General features: G+C 37.3%; 1 protein-coding gene across 1 annotated transcript in view; it reads right to left on the bottom strand.

The window, feature by feature from the left end:
* Positions 1-17,364, bottom strand: part of LOC113056477 (protein sidekick-2-like) — a 200,034-nt gene that overhangs the window by 64,253 nt on the left and 118,417 nt on the right. The gene's annotated exons all lie outside the window — the stretch shown is intronic.

Below are 17,364 nucleotides of genomic sequence, written 5' to 3'. Positions count from 1 at the left end.
TGAGGTGGTGACTGCAGGAGAAAAGAAAATGTATTTTTTACAAAACAGGGATTTCCATGATGTTCAGCCTTAATTGACCTTTCTTAACGGGGTATTTCACCCACAAATGAAAAGTCTTTCATCGGCTGTTTAATCTCATGTCAGTCAAAACATATTTTCTTTAATCTTTGTTAATTATTCAATGAACTCCCCCCCTCCCCTTTTTTTTTTACAAAACAGCTCAGATGCATGTACGCTAATCTCTCTAAACTATTATATCTCCAGCAGTGCTGAGGAAAGCAGCTGATCCACCAAAAAACTTTTGAACCAGTGAAGACTTCAGGCAAACGTTTAGACAGGGTTTACTTTGAATATCACTGTGTACGGCTTGTTTGTGTTGCAAGTGGAATCGGAAACGGACAAAATCTTGTGAGTTTCTGTTAGCGACACTGAGCAGAACATGAAAGCCGTTCTCACTCTGCCAATACAGCCGAAGAGAACTTAGAGCCAAAAGCTTGAGGGGACCAAACAAGCTCCTACACACCAGTTACACTCCGATACAGAAAGAGAGAAAACCAGAGAGAAGATAAAGAATAACACTTTTCTGCATTTCTCACAAGTAAGACCTATCCTTGTTAGTGGATTGCAAGCCAAGCAAATGTGAAGGGAAACAAAAGTGCTTCAAGAAACTCGCTAAAGGCACACTTTGCATCAACACAAACTCGTACAACTTTTTTTTTTTTTTTCTACGTGTGAAAGGTGGTTTTAGCTGTTTGAAAATAAAAAGTGAGACCACTCCAAACCTGCGTAGATGTACAGACGTGAACATACACCTCCGTCTCCCTCTAAGTCCCCTCCAGAGAATTGGATCAGGAGGCTTTATTCAGTTTTTCCATGGAGGATCTCTGTCTGGTGTCTGAGATCGATAGCTGGTTAGAAGGAGACGCGTGGGCCCTGGATTAATGCTAGCCGCACTCCACAGAGCTTTGAGCCTCATTGGTTGGAGAGCAGTGCTATAACAGCAACATGGATGCAGGACAGATCAAAAACTGATGGGGGAGAGGAAGACAGACTAGGGAGGGGTTACACAGAACCGCAAGAAGGGAAAATGTTATCAGAGAGACACATGGGACTTCACAAAAAGTCAATATATATGTATATTCATATCATATTTCGTAACATATTTTCATAAGTTAGTAGCTCTGTAAGATGTGTTAGTATTCTTGTATAGTTATTTAGTAAGATGTAATATTAAATTCAAAATATTAAGGTATGCATTAACATTACATATAGGGCTGCCGATAGATTTTTGTAGTTTACACAGAGATTCTTATTTTCTTTTTTTAAGTGCATTTTGAAACACGTTTTTAAAAGTTTTCATCTCCGGGTCCCCCAAACGCAGAATGGCCAAAGCACATAAAATGTTTACAGTTTTTAGTTGAAAATTATGTTGTGTAAACATTACATATACTGTTTGATGTGTCCATCAACGTCCAGACAGCATTATGAGTAACAACTGTAGAGATCTAGCTGACCTAAACCCAGTTCCCAAACTGCATAAAGGAGAATTTTGAAGAATGGATCCTTCAGACAAGCAGAAATATTTAAGGTAGGACCTGAAATAGATGTAGTTTCTAAATCTATTTGAACACTCTCTTCAGGGCAGGATTAGAATTTCAGCTTCAAATAATGGCTGACAGATCTTTTCAACCATTCAGCTTGTCCAAAAAACCGAGATGCCCTGTAACAGGTAGGAGACTACAAAATGCACCGAAAGTAACACTCATTTTTCTGCCAGTTTTACGGAATAATTGCGCTTACTAAAATCATTAACCATAAATATGATTAATAGTACTAGTAAATCACAACTAATAAAGAGTATGAACTGCAACGCAGAACTGTTCTTTGGTCTATTTCCTCTTTGATTAACAACACAAATTTATGTGCAAGCAAGTTTCTTTTTTTCATGTCATAATGAGAGAGATTTCAAAGCAGCAAGCGAAACAATATACATTTTGTCAGAGCTCTCCAAAAGCACATTTTGGAAGCCTCAGAGGGGAGAAGCCCGGAAGCTCCCAGTCAAAACAAATAAAAGAGTCCTCAGATGGAACCAGATGAGAGGGATGTTCCATCAGGCAGATTCCATGCCAGACCTTTATTAGTCTCTGACTCACCTCAGCGCTGCTCGGCGGAGCTCAGCAAATAGCAGATTAAATACATGGAGGCATTAAAGAAAAGTCTGAATCAAAGGAGATAAAAGGAGTCTTGCTCTCCACACATTAATCATTCATCTCCGCCCCTGTTCCCAAATCAGAATCTGTGGGGGTCTGCTGGAAAGGGCTCAGTGTTGAGTCCCACTGTGACATTTGGAAATTAGTTTGAGTGAATAATACAGTAAAAACTGGAGTGAGTGGTACATGAAATGACATGTGTCTCTAAGTGTCTGTTTTTGTCATATTTCAACTGTACTTTAAAGGGAATGAATAGGAACAGTGCCTGGAGAATCAGGAAACATACAAACCAATTATACAAATCAGACTAGATCAAATCAGCACCAGACAACCCATGTAAAAACACAACCTGCTTTTGATACTTTAGGAATATTACTTTGATGGAAATTTGTGCAAGTCTAAGCTGCAAGTTACAGTAAGTTAAGCTTTATCTAATTGCAAATCTTAAAAAGATTTGGTGATTCTCTGAACTTTAAACATTAAATCTGAAATTTCCTTTTTAAATGTAGATGACTGTAATAGGTATGCTTCACAGAAACACTGCTGGCACTAACATTAGGCTCTTAGCTTCTGACTACATGCTAATTTAGAGCTCTCACCCTCTGTTAGCTTTTCCACAAGACTGCTCATCTGTAAAAGACGAGTTAACTCAAAAACCCCTCATTAAGGTATTAGATCAATAATCGAAATGCTGACTGGTAATATAGTACAGAATAAAATGTAATAATTAGCTGTTAGTAAATGCTCCTCCTTGGTGTTAATTTAGTTTATTATTATTTAGTTCTGTTAAATGTTCTTTTTAGTTTTTAAAAATGATTTATGTATTTATTTGTGAATCTATACTCTTTTGTTGTTGTTGTTTAAGTAGTAGTTGACTAAAACTCTGGGAAATTTTTAGTCAATGAATACATTCATTAATGTTGCGTACTGATTAAACTGCTTCTCAAAAGCATGAAAATTCAAGGAGGTCTATTTTATATTACTTTGTTTAACTACATTTTACTCTCATAGGAGTTAAGTGTTTATTGATGGCGATGTAGTCTCATCTCATCAACTTGTCATAGAAAAAAGTTGTATACAAATATTTTGCCATTGTTTTTGTTGAAATGAAATTAGCACTCCTCCCTTTTGCATCAGATCACTGAGAAAAGTTTTCAAAAAAGACCTAACATCTAGGACAAATTACAGTATTTAATGGTATTTATACCCCAGAAGACACAATGTCTGTCCTGTAATAAATATTCAGAAACTATAAAATGCACACTACTTCATAAATTTCCAGAAAATATGCATTTCTCAAATGAATATTTACAGCTACCACCATCAAATTGGCCACTGCTCCCACACTATGCTACATAAAAATTGTGCATCCCGTTTACTAAATGTCCTACTCTCTTTACTCTCCCTATTCTCTCTCTTTCGCCTTCCCTTTTGGAAAAGATGACATGGGGCTTGGCGAGGAAAAATGATTGAGCAGTGCAGGGGCCTGCAGGGGAAAGATAGCTGAGCAAGTTTCATCACAGCTCTCAGGAGTCTTCAGGCAATGAGGAACAGGCATGAGAGAAGATAGAGAGAGAAAGAGGAAGAGATAGTGAGGAGTGAGAGAGATGGTCAGGACGTAAAAGGACACACATGCACCCAATCCCCCATAAAAGCAATTTCATATGAACCTAAATGGTCCGATTCATTTTCATGAAAGTTTCTCTCTGCTTCCCGTTATTATTTTAGGGAACTGGGGATTATTTATTCTGTATTCTAGGTAGTAATTGTGTCAATATTTAATCATCCCATTTTCATAAATTTTAGCCCATTTTACTAAAATAACAAACAAACAAACAAAATAACATTTCAAAATGACAGAAACAAACCGAGATTTTAATACATTTTTAAACATTTGTATTATTATGATTATGATTATGATTATGATTATTTTTTTATTTTTGTATATGATATTATATTGGATGTTTTGTTTTGTTGTTACGGTAAAGATACATTTACAATGTGCAAATGTATGGTTGCTTTAATACAACAGTTTTTGTATTTTGATTTCAATAAAATAATTTCCAAACCAAGGAATCACTAAATCAGGTGCTTTAGTTAATGAAACCTTCATTCACTCGTTTCATGTATTTTGAAAAAAATCAGTTTAATTAATGATTAAATGAGTCATACTGTGTGTTCGTTAACGAATATATATATATATATATATATATATATATATATATATATATATATATATATATATATATTATTATTTTTTTTTTTTTAACAAATGGGTTTAATGAATGATTCAATGAATGATTCAACGATAATATTTTTCGTCAGTCAGTCAGACAGTCAGACAGTCATTCAGTCAGCCAATCAATCAATCAATTAATCTGTGTGTGTGTGTGTATATATATATATATATATATATATATATATATATATATATATATTTGTGTGTGTGTATATATGTGTGCGTGTGTGTGTGTGTGTGTGTGAGTGTTGAGGTCAATTTAATTTGATGTAATTTAACTGTTCTAAAAACATTGGTAGTGTGTTTTTAATATCTTGCAGTGTTATTTTTTTTCCTCATCATATTGTCATTATAAGTAGTTACTCAGTTGTCATCACTGTATTGTTTTGTCTCATCTTCAACAACATAAAACAAAACTCTTCATCAACAAACAGAATCAGCAATTTCATGATATCAAACCAGACAAAAATTCTGAACCCACAGGCTCAATTGAAGTAGCTCAAAGTTTTAAAAGCCAAAAACAGCTGCTCAGTTTCATCCCAAACCAAACTCCAAGCATGCTTTCTCCCCAAACAAATCCACACAAGCTGTCCTCGCATCTATAAAATATCAAAGTCAATGACGACGCTTCAGCCTTCTCATATGGGGCGCCAGAAACGGAAGCCCCCTGAACCTGAGGCCATACCCAGCTGTCATGTCATGTGCCATCCTAGACCGGCCGTCCCTCTGTGAATACTCTCTTTCTGGAATGCATGGAGAATTCAGATGCCACGCTTGTGGCACGCCAGCCATGCATGAGGTCCCGTCGTTCATGAGCCTCAGAGACTTGGCATGGAGGTTGGCTGGGGTACAGTCGTGTCTGGTGGGAGCAGGTGTTGCAGTGGGTGGGGGGGATTTCAATCAGGGGGTTTCAAATGCAGCATCCCCCTCCATCCACACACTCGCCTGATACTGAGAACAGGTGCAACGGGGCACAAAGGGTTTAGTGAAAAATCAGAGATTAGAAGAGGCTTTAATGCTGATTTTTATTATCAGCACCAAGTGATGGCCTGGCTGTGTGACCGTGAGGTTGTTTTTACAACCCTCCACAAATACTGTACAATGTCCCCTTTGGAGCCGCAGGCAAGAGCGGTTGTGCCAGCTTGGATGCCTCTCTGTAAGTAATAACCAGATGGATAGAGAAGAGACACAGGCATGGTTTTCGTGCAAACCGTGGGACTCTTATCGTACAGTATATTCTGCTCACCCGTGAGGATGAGTTAAATGTTTTTCATTGACTTTATCACCTGGCCTGACTGTCGGGGCCACTTGGACTCCATTGAGATAACAGAAAGAGAAATAATGAGAAAGAAAACATCTGCTTGTCCAGAGAACATAACTTACTGTTTGTTTTGATACCAAACAACCCCAAAATATGATAACCTCCTTGTGAGGGACCACCTTCCCAAAATATGTCTATATAATTTCATATATAAGAGTGGCTTTAATTAGTCACTGTACCCAAAGTAAATTATTAAAATATTGTTAACAACCATAAAACCTTTTTTAACCCTCTCTAAAGCTTTTCACAAACCCCTAAGAGTCCCCTGTTAGTAAACGCCTGCAACTCTATTGCCATGAAAATGATTAACAAGAATTGCCATATTTTAAAAATGAGTCAAACAGAAAAAAGAGAACAGAATCGTCACTTCTGGGGAAACTAGTGCAAAATAGAAATGGAAATTGTGTTATTCACTACAAAAGCACAATGGGGAAGTCGTGGCCTAATGGTTAGAGAGTCGGACTGGCAAACGAAAGGTTGTGAGTTCGAGTCTCAGGCCGGTCAGGAATTGTAGGTGGAGGGAGTGCATGTACAGTTCTCTCTCCACCTTCAATACCCTGACTTAGGTGCCCTTGAGCAAGGCATGGAACCCCCAACTGCTCCCCAGGTGCTGCAGCATAAATGGCTGCCCACTGCTCCGTGTGAGTGTGTGTGTGTGTGTGTGTGTGTGTGTGTGTGTGTGTGTGTGTGTGTGTGTGTGTGTGTGTGTGTGTGTGTGTGTGTGTGTGTGTGTGTGTGTGTGTGTGTGTGTGTGTGTGTGTGTGTGTGTGTTCACTGCTCTGTGTGTGTGCACTTCGGATGGGTTAAATGCAGAGGACAAATTCTGAGTATGGGTCACCATACTTAGCTGAATGTCATGTCACTTTCACATTGATGTGCAACACTGCTCATATAATAACATGCTTCAGAAGAATACAAATATTGGAAAGTAATACAGAACAAAAATAATCCATCCTAAAATCTGATTAGTTTGACTCCATTACTATTCTCTGTTATTATTTTAAGAGAGAGAGAGAGAGAATCCTTAATTAATTTCTCAATTTTTTTTCTCAGCATGAGCATTTCTATACAGGCCCCTATGTTGGTTTATCTCCAGATCCTGAGGTGAACTTAATCAGGCAGGGGACTCGAGTATGTGTCATGACAAGGTGAAATAATTGGATATTTTATTTAAGAGCTGCATGAAACACTAATTGCATGAGTTTGTCATTACCTCTCCTCTTGTTTGCTTCCTACAACAGCGATCTTCCCCACAACTCCCAGAGAGTTGTAAAGAAACTCCTTTTCTGCCACTTTGCGAAACCACAGTTGCTTTTATCACCTATTGAAGTCTTGGTGACCACAGGTAAACAGCTTTGAATGAAAAGGGCAAAAAGCAATTATTCGATTTTAGATGACATTTGGATACACAATGGCCAAATGAGCATTGATTAGAGGAGAGGAAGGCCCATCGCAACGTATAAAAGGAGAGCTGTTGAAAAGTCAGAGCCTATAAAGTAAACAGGTCAGGTCTCGCACACTTTTTTCTTGGGTCCTGCTGACATTTTGCACACCTCTGCACTGGAAGTGAGAAATTATCTGGACCAATCGATTCACTGTTGGTGCTGTAAAAGTCTTTTCAGCGTGTACATCAATACACGCTGTACTCACGTTCTGTATCACTCTATGTTTTTTTCACACTCTTGTTTCTGTTTACTGACAGCCGCCTCATCAGCACTGCAACATGCAACAGGAATCAATACAATATGTACACCTGAGAAAAGACTCTCGTTCAGATTTCTTCCAGTCGAAACAAGCGGCTTTGTCTGAAAGTGTTCGCATCATCCAAGGATAAACAGGAAACGTTTTCAAACCTGTTAAATTGCAATGAAATTGCCTTTTTTTAAGTGCCACATTTGCTATTCGCACACATAACGGCCTTCATCCTTCTATCCGTATTACTACTGTTTATGTGCATCAACACTGACAATAAAACTCATATTGAAAAAAGCTCTTTCAGAACTTTTCCAGTGTAATGCAAGATCACGTCCCCTTGCTAAATGCGAAACTGTTATACATTCTAATAAAATTTTAGCTATTATCTTATCTTAATGTAAAACTTAAAATACATTAATTAATTTTGTTATTAATATTTAATATTATATTATTATTAGATTAAAAATGAACACAGTGATTTTTTTATCGTTTCTGAATAGAGTATTCGTAAACAAATGTTGACCTAGTAAATGGGATCAATGTCTTTGTCAATATTATCTTTAGATAATATTAATAAGTATAGTAATAATCATAATAATAATATTAATATTATTAAAAAAAAAAATAACTGCATTTAAAATGATAGATTACATAAGAAACTGTTGCCCAGATAAGACACATAATTTAACAAAAGACTGACGTACTATGAAGACAAACACCAAGTACATAGTTTTTATTTTATCAACAGAAACTAAACTTCGGATAAGGATATAGTGGAGGAGAAACATTATTGCTCTATGCCTGTCAGACTGCTTTTTGTCAGACCAGAGCCACAGACGGCAAGCCAGGTGGTAGAGATGCTCTGGCACAACGGGTCATGCCAACACACAGGGGGCCTGTTTATGGGGGCCATGACAGGGGTTTTAGTCTGACCACACGCCTGGCATTTTCCCATGCATGTGGCAGCTATTCCCTGCAGGACGGTGTGTATTAGGCTGGCACATAGATGGGGGGACATGGTGCAAGGACAACTGTCGAGGGCACTGCTGATCCAGAACGCTGGGATGTTTGAGGCGCCATCACTCAGGGGTTTTAGAAGCAGCAGGTTGACTGGATCGAATCTTGATCCTCGTGCTGTGGCAGAAGGCACCATGGGATAGAAAATCGGGATTGTGAGTGGGCATGCGTTCATCTGCACATGCCTAACATGTGCTTCCTGCTGAGACTGATTTGTGTGCACAGACATAAATATGATTTTACAGTACATGAGTCCCAAGGGAACATCACAGTACCAGGGAAGCATTCTCAATTCTCTTTTGTTGGCTCTATGTTCAGCATATTGTCAGATAATAGCATTTCTTGCTTCTCAATGCCATTGTCACATGCTAGCAGAGTGTTGACCTGCTTAATGAATTCAATGGACCAGCTTAATTGACTGTCTTGTTTCATGAACCTAACCTGCGTTTGATGTTGGGTAGCCTGCTTTTGTTCTACATTATACTGCTGTTAAAGACATGGTAAAAAGAAAGGATTTTGGAAGCAATCTATTTTGACATGAATAAGGAAGGAAGGAAGGAAGGAAGGGTCAGCAGTATTTAACCAGAAGGAAAAGAAGGGAGAGGGTAAGAGGGAGACAAAGAGAAAGGGAAAGAGGAAGAGGGAAAGTGGAAGACAAAAATGTTGTTTTGCTGCCATAAGTAATGACCTGCCATTAAAGTCAACAGTCTAGGTTTAATATTTACTGGATTTAAATGCTGACTGTATACTGGATTCTTAAAAACAAACAAACAAACAAATAAATAAATAAATGTATTTATATATATATATATATATATATATATATATATATATATATATATATATATATATATATATATATATATATATATATATATATATATATATATATATATATATATATATATATACACAAAGCAACATGTGGACTCAGACTAACTAAAGTAAATAAAATGTAAAAAAATAATTAAACATTATTGCTTTATTAAGTAAATAATGATAGCAATAATAGTGGCTCATTGGTAGAGCATTGTGTTAACAGTGCAAAAGGTTGTGGGTTCAATTCCCAGGAAACACACATACTGGTAAATAACATGTGTAGCCTGAATGCACTGTAAGTTGTAAATGTATTAATGTAAATTATAATTGTTAACTCATTTCAAGCTTTGCAGTAAATGAATAAAAATAGTATATAGAATAATGTTAATAATAATAATAATCATAATAATAAGTGCAAAAGATTTTGGGTTTGGTTCCCAGGGAACGTACATACTGGTAAAATGTGTAGCTTCAATGTACTGTAAGTTGCTTTGGATAAAAGGGTCTGCTAAACGCATAAATGTAAAAAAAATGTCCTATAACGTGACCTTTTGAGGTGGACGAACCACATTTTCTGAAGTAGTTGCAAATGACTTTTCAAGTTGACAGAAAACTGGGTCTCAACTAAAAAGGTGAAACATGGATTTATTCCTTGCAGCCCAGGATCTGCAGGGGGCTGCTTCAAAAGTGCCTACACACTATAGGGCCCGGTTCCACCATTCAGGTTCTAACACGCGCACACACACACACACACACACACACACACACACAGTGGTCGGTGCCAGTAACACTTGCTTGGTCAGTAAACAGTTGACTGTCCTTGTCACTAAAATGTTTATGTTGTTGGCACAGGCTTGCAAGGCTGGCAGCGAGGCTCTGGACTGACCGAGAATGGATTTAGAAGCTTCAAAAGACACACATAATAACAAAGAGAGAAGAGATTAATTGGTGACACTTTACTTAATCCTGCTTTATTGTACAGTGTGTATTCTGGAGTCAAACTGTAACACTGAGCAGATCTATGATTTTCATCTGGTCGATGATACATCATCCAATAGAATCTTAAAGACTTCAGTTGAATGAGTGTTTTATTTAATAATACATTTGCAGTTATTAGTTTTACCTTTGCAGGGCCACATGACACTTTAAAGAGTACAGTATATACATAAAATGTATTCATATTCTTTTGCCCCCCCCCCCCCCCCCACACACACACACATAGGCCTATATCTTAATTATAATTCAGACTGTTAAGATAATAATATACTCTTTTTCATGCTGACTTGTCTACTCCTCCTCTCTCTCCTTAAGATGACGTGCAATCTCAGTCAAGTCGATAAAAGGATGAGACAGGCTATCATGCATTCCTCAGACAAATCTGCTGTAATCCACGTACTGTTATCATTTTCCTCCCCTTTAATCCTTTCTTTTCGTCCTCCTTGTGGTCTTTTCCTTCTTTCGGGTTTGAGAGTGGGTACACAGAGATGAAAGAAAACAGAAAAACTAGACAAAGCACAACAAGCAAAGGCTCTCCTTCACTTTCTTGGCTTATCAGATGTCATTTCCTGTCTGCTATCTTGCCTGGTAAATTCATCCGGTTTTGGTGTTTGGTGGTGGTCACAGTCAGGGGTCGGATTTGTTGCAGATGCATTACATCAGATGAACAGGCAGGCAAATCTCAAACCGACCCCCATCCATCTCATTAGGGATGAACAGATGAAATGAGGGATTACACCCTCCTTATTAGGACCAACAGAACTGGGACCAGTACAACCATATGTGTCCGACCAGTGTAATCGCATTTAATCAGAATGAGATACTCGACAGAATAAAAAAATAAAATAAAGACAGCCTCATTTGATGGTACAACATCTGTCAGGGCCTAAATAATAATATCCCATAATGCCAGAGTGTTTGTACACCATGCTGCACTTTGTCAGGCCATAGTTTTTGTTTGTGCTCAAATGGATATGGTAGATAGAAAGGCAGTCCAACTGCACAGAGACAAGCTCCCATATTTCAGCTTTTGTTATGTTTCTGTCCTCATTTTTCCATCCTTTCACATTAAATATGCTTCAGAGGCTTCTTGTCAACTTTGCGTTTCGCTGTTGGAGTCATTAGAGCAGCGACTGAGATCAAAGGTTGCACAAAGTCAGACAACATTACTCTTGCCATACCAATATAAAACACACACACACACACACACACACACACACAAAACCTGAGACGAATGAAACCACATTTAAAGCTTTCCAGGCCTTTAAAACTACAACTGCCTGCACCTGTATATTGAGATACAGTAGTGATGGATGTTTGCAAAACACTGTTTGTGAAGCTTCAAATTTGAAGCATGTATCAAACTACCAAAACCACATGATTTTAATATTTTTTACATCACAACTGTTTTTGATATTTCAATGGTTGCAGTTAGGGAGCGATGATCTGTGATCTCATAAACCAGTGTCTTTGTGGTTTTCCACAAAACCACATCAATTTTTGAAATGTCTAGATATTTAAAAAAAATTTACGACTCATTTGTGTAACAAAAAAAGGAAGAGTTCTAGTAATGGTAGTCATTTCTTATTGGCCTGATTAATCAAGCACTCCATAGAACACACAAAACATCCTTAAAACTTAATGAAATAAGTTGTTGTACACAGACACTTCATAATTAATGAAATTAGATTATGTGTTAATTGCATTTTATAGATTATACTTTTAATATAACATGTGAAAGTGGACTGTAAAAGGTATACATGTTTGAGCTGACTTTCAATGAATTTACAGTGTTCTGACCAGCAGGCCTTATCCACACGTGGCATGTCAAGCACTTAAAAAAAGTGAATCATTTTGCTTATTATCATTTTGTTCACTAAGTACGTGACAAAACTCTAAGATACATAAAAGAAGAAAAATGCAAACGTGAAGTGTCACATTCAGGCCAGCTGCGAGCACCGAAGGGCGTGTAGATCTGTCAGCGTCTGCTTTGATAGGTCGAACATCATGCTTGTCAGCATCTGCAGCCATTCGTGCGCTGTGCAGCAGCAGAGGCCAGGAGACGCTGTCTGTTGTTTGCAATGGATCTACCTTTCAGACTGACAAACAGAATGCACACTCACAGCATGGAGGAAGAGGCATTCTGACAGCAGTGAGAGTCCTGGCATGGGAACTGTGACTCAAGCGCACTGCTGCTGTGGAGTTTGAGCTAAATCAGCGGTATATGTCTGTTGACTGACATTTACATGCACTGATATAGACATGTAATAATGACTTTAACATGGTAAAGGTGTTGGGATTTCAGCAGAATTGTTTCCCTCAAGTTTTGCATAGCCATGCCTTCAGACTGACGGCTGAAGGTCTGTTATTCATGGTAGCTTTCATTGCCCAATGCCCGCCCATGTCAAACAACCAATCAGAGTTAGTTTCATTCATCACATTTTGAGGCGTGAAAATGTCGCCACAATAACAGACCAGTGTGTAAAACTCTGGGATGTATTTTATAGATTCTGTGTTTTCTGGCTGGAGGAAAACTGCAAACATATATGCCAATCAAGCACACACACAAATACACACGCAAACAAAAAACTGACCTTCAGAATAAAGTTATCTGCCCTTGCTATTGTAGTATGCAAAATTGAATGGGATTTACATAAACAACATCTATTGCTCATTAATTAAAACACTTCTTATTCATAGAATATACAGCATAATCTTCATATATGCAAATCTGTGAATGCTGTAAATAAATACACACACCTACACACAAACACACGCACACACACACAAATACACACAAAAAAATAATTGTCATACCTTGATTTGGTCAACAGGTGAATTTGGACCCAGATGAATGAAAGTGTCAAGATGGACAAACAAACAAACAAAAGAGAGAGAAAGAGAAAAAGAAACATTAGAACATTTTAGTATCTGTGCTCCTTCAACAAGTTTCAGTATAGCACTATAACAAAGCCCACACACATTATTACCCCACACAGAAATCTTAATACTCCTGCTTAAGGGCTGCCATGAAAATATTAACCGCATCTAATGCAGAAGCATCCCGCCATTCATTTTTACTCATGTCAAAGTAAGCGATCTGTGATTAATTTAGCTCTGAAAGAAATCAGCATTTAATTATTTTTTCCCCACTGTCAGTCCCTATTCATCTGCATTGTGGAATCTGATCTACGACCCCCATTGTACGCCCGGGGTCTGGATGTCTCCCAGCAGTCACCATTTTACTAATGCGGCTGCTTTCGTGTGGTGTGATGCACTGCTCAGGCTTTTCCAAATCCATTGTAAATCGCCTTTCCTGATCGGCTCTCTCCTTCATAGATCATGGAGATGTCCTCGAGATAGCACCCTTTGTCTGCCAAGACTCCAAGCTCAAATAACTCTCTCTGATAGCTGTTTCTGCACCGGGTTGTATGAAATATCCAACAGTGGTACACAGACACACGGATGCCCATTTGAAAACTGATACGCGGCTAATCTGCGGAGACAAATCGCCAGGGCAAACAGTGTGTAATGAAAGAAACGAAACATAAAAATAACATTTAACAATGACACCAGACGCTTGTCCACCTGCAACACAACAGCAGACATTTCATTATCCTACAGCAAAGTTTTGCTCAAGGCAAGAGGAATGATAAATGGTCCAGTCGGGCCCCATGATATAGCCTTGCAGCTTTTGCACTGTATGTGAACAGATGTGGACAACATTTCTGATAATGCAAGTCTGAAGGAACGAGATACGGACCACTAAACAAACCAATCCAATGTACACGAAACGGACATAGCATGCAATATAAAACACTGTATCTATCTCTCTATGGCACTTTCTTCTAATACATTCCTAATACACTCTTCGACTCAGCGCTGTTTGGAAAGCTCACAATTGACAGTTATTTGAAGGATTCTCTGTTAGTTTGCTATTACTACAGAGAGAGGCGCTCCAGGTTACAAGAGAGACTTCAGTAACAGTCTTTCCCAGTGTCAACCACATCAGTGTAACGACCAAACAGCATCATCCAACTTTAAAGAGTTCTACAACACCACAGAAGCAACAGCCCGTCTGATTACTTGCATCAAAAAGATCATTTCAGGGAGATTTATTGTCAAATCCACTTGGGATTTTGGATGAGGATCAACCCTTTTCTCCTTTTTTGGAGGGTAACAAAAATTGACTTGAGCTCTATGCTTATTAGCCTTAAAATCAAAAGAGCCAGTGACAAAAAATAGACTGCAGATAACAGATAATTGCTCAGGTACCCAACAAAGACACGCATAAAAGCATTTATTTTTATGCATATTACATTGATGTGTCTTAGACTAATTGATTTTCTGAGACACTGCTTGATAATTGAGACTGTTTAGATTTTTGGCAATTAAAAACCATAAAAAAAAGGAGTGAATGGATTTTTGTCATTGTAGGGTGGTTGTGTCCACACACTACGAAGACATTTATATACAATTACCATGTAAAAGTGAATTTAGCAACCGATGTCCCTATTAAACTTTAATTTAATCAACATATTCTGAAAAAAAAAGAAAAAAAAAAAGTATCATGATTTCCTCAAAAATATTAAGAAGCACAACTCACTGTTTTCAACATTTATAACAATTAGATTTTTTTTATTTTTTATCAATATTTATCAATCAACGATAACAATTTATGAAGGTTCACGTCACACTGAAGACTGGACAGATTATGTTATCATAAAAACCTGTATAATTATATATTTAATGTATTCGTTTCATTAAATTGTAAAAATATTTCACAATATTTCTGTTTCTCCTGCGCCGGACGACTCATAAAGCACACTGTGTGTTAGAAAGGTCATGCCAAAGTTATTTCAGTCACTTAGTCTGGGTTAATTAAGACAGTTCTTCTCACAGAGGGAGAAACTTTTTAAATTAGGCAAATAGGAAGTCTACAGGAAGTCCAAAGAACAACAAACAATACAAAGGTAAAACACGGCTTGATGTGAAAATGCAGCAGAGTTATAAAATGTGGAAAACAACAAAACAAAAGAACGGATTACATATTTGTTTACACAGATAAATTCAGTAGCTAGCGTTCACTTTTAGCAGATTTCAGCTGGCATTAAATAAGGATTAAGCTCTGCTTACTGTATTCAACTGTGTAAAGAACAACACTGTTTTCTAGAATTGAAATACAAGTCAAAAGAACTAATAACTAAAACATTAGTGTTTTTTTTCCATCCACTGGAGGAATAGCATGAGGCCAACACAACACAACCACAAATGTCCTCATTAAAAAATAATACTAATTCTTTTATAGGCTGGAGTTAATAAGCGTGTGATGTGGCATGTAATAATCAAAGCTAATAAGGGAAAGGTAACGGTAAATATAATGCCAAGGACAGAACTATTTAATTGGCTTCATGCCTAGTTCTGTCATTTCAGTTCAGTTTAAAGCAAAACAGTTTTCTTAAAGATTATAATGACATAATATGGACAAAAGAATGTGTCCAGCACACCCATGTATCTTTGTTGTGCATATAATTTAAAATAATGGTCATTAATAGACAGTTAGTCCTAACAAATATCTCCCAATCTTCTAGGAAGGCTTTCCAGTGTTATGGTTGCATGGATTTGGCATTCCAGTTCATCCTAAAGGTGTCCAATAGAGGTTCAGGTGTGAGATCTGTCAAGTTCTTCCATGCCAGACTCATTAAACCATTCCTAGACGGACCTTGCTTTGTGCACGTGGTGAAAAATGGTCCTTTCCAAATTATTTTCACAAAATTGGAGGGCACAGAATACTCCATGGCATTAAGATTTATCTTTACTGAACTTAAGAGGACCAGCCAGAAACAAGTTAATTAGAAGGGTGTTTGCATACTATCGGCATTTAGTGTACTTTGAGAGACAGACGACATAAGAAAATTTGGAAAAGAAATAGGAATAAATCAGAACTATCACAAAACTGGTGAAGGATGTTCAGCTTTAATCACAAAAGCATATTAATCATATTCCTGAGAGAAATATCCAGAGAAATGTTCAAATAATTAATCTAAAATGATTCTCTTGAGCTAAGCATGTACCATCTCTAGTTGAAAAATAATTTATTTTCTTTTTTTTCACACACTTAAAAATGACAAAACCAGGCTTGGATTGTGAAACAGGACCTTCTCGCTAAGCTATTTTCTTTTTCTGTTTCTTTGTCCACATGTAAATGATGACTTAATGGATTTTTAGCCTCAGCAAACAGAAATTAAACCATACCTTATGCAGCATGTCTTGGATAATTGCGAAAAGTCTCATTCAGTCAAGGGACAAATTGACACTCAGCAATGTGAATCAATGAGCATGCATCTTTATTGGGGAACGAGGGGTCGTTAATCCATTTTGCAGTCAGAATGGGTGGACGGACGTGCCTGGGCCGGATCTATTAGGGTTTTAATCTGACCTTCAGATGTTATGCACGGACAGTGCTTTTTTATTGGCTTTTAATTACCTGTGTGAGAAAGCCCATTTCTGTGGGAATTGATTATACATTAAGCTCTCTTTCTTCAAAACCAAAGGTGTAAGAGGGGGTACACTCCACATACGTAGCTTCATTTGGAATATTATAAAAAGTTATTTCCCTACAGGCTTCAAATGTTTGAATATATATATATATATATATATATATATATATATATATATATATATATATATATATATATATATATATATATATATATATGCACTGTATAATGACAAAGATTATTTAAAATGACTTTTTGTCTTTAAGGCCTTCAGGTTGAACCATATTTCCAGATAGTGAGAGTGTGTATTTGATGATTCTAAACGCTGAGATAGGAGGCAGTTCAACACATTTTATTGTCCTGCCACTGGTTGGCACAGTAATTTACTCCGCTGAGGAAAGAATACGGAAGGTAAATAGAAAGTGTGAAAATGGAAAGAGGTAGTTGCTTGGTAAATAAGTGACAGTTAGCCGCTCTTTCTAAGGTTACAATTTCAATCCACCAGTCATTTCTCCCACAATAACTATAATGCAGAGATGAGTACAATAAAATATAATAAAGTAAAAA

The sequence above is a fragment of the Carassius auratus genome, chromosome 37 (assembly GCF_003368295.1).
Source record: "Carassius auratus strain Wakin chromosome 37, ASM336829v1, whole genome shotgun sequence".
NCBI lineage: Eukaryota > Metazoa > Chordata > Actinopteri > Cypriniformes > Cyprinidae > Carassius > Carassius auratus.
This window is presented reverse-complemented; position numbering and strand designations above follow the sequence as displayed.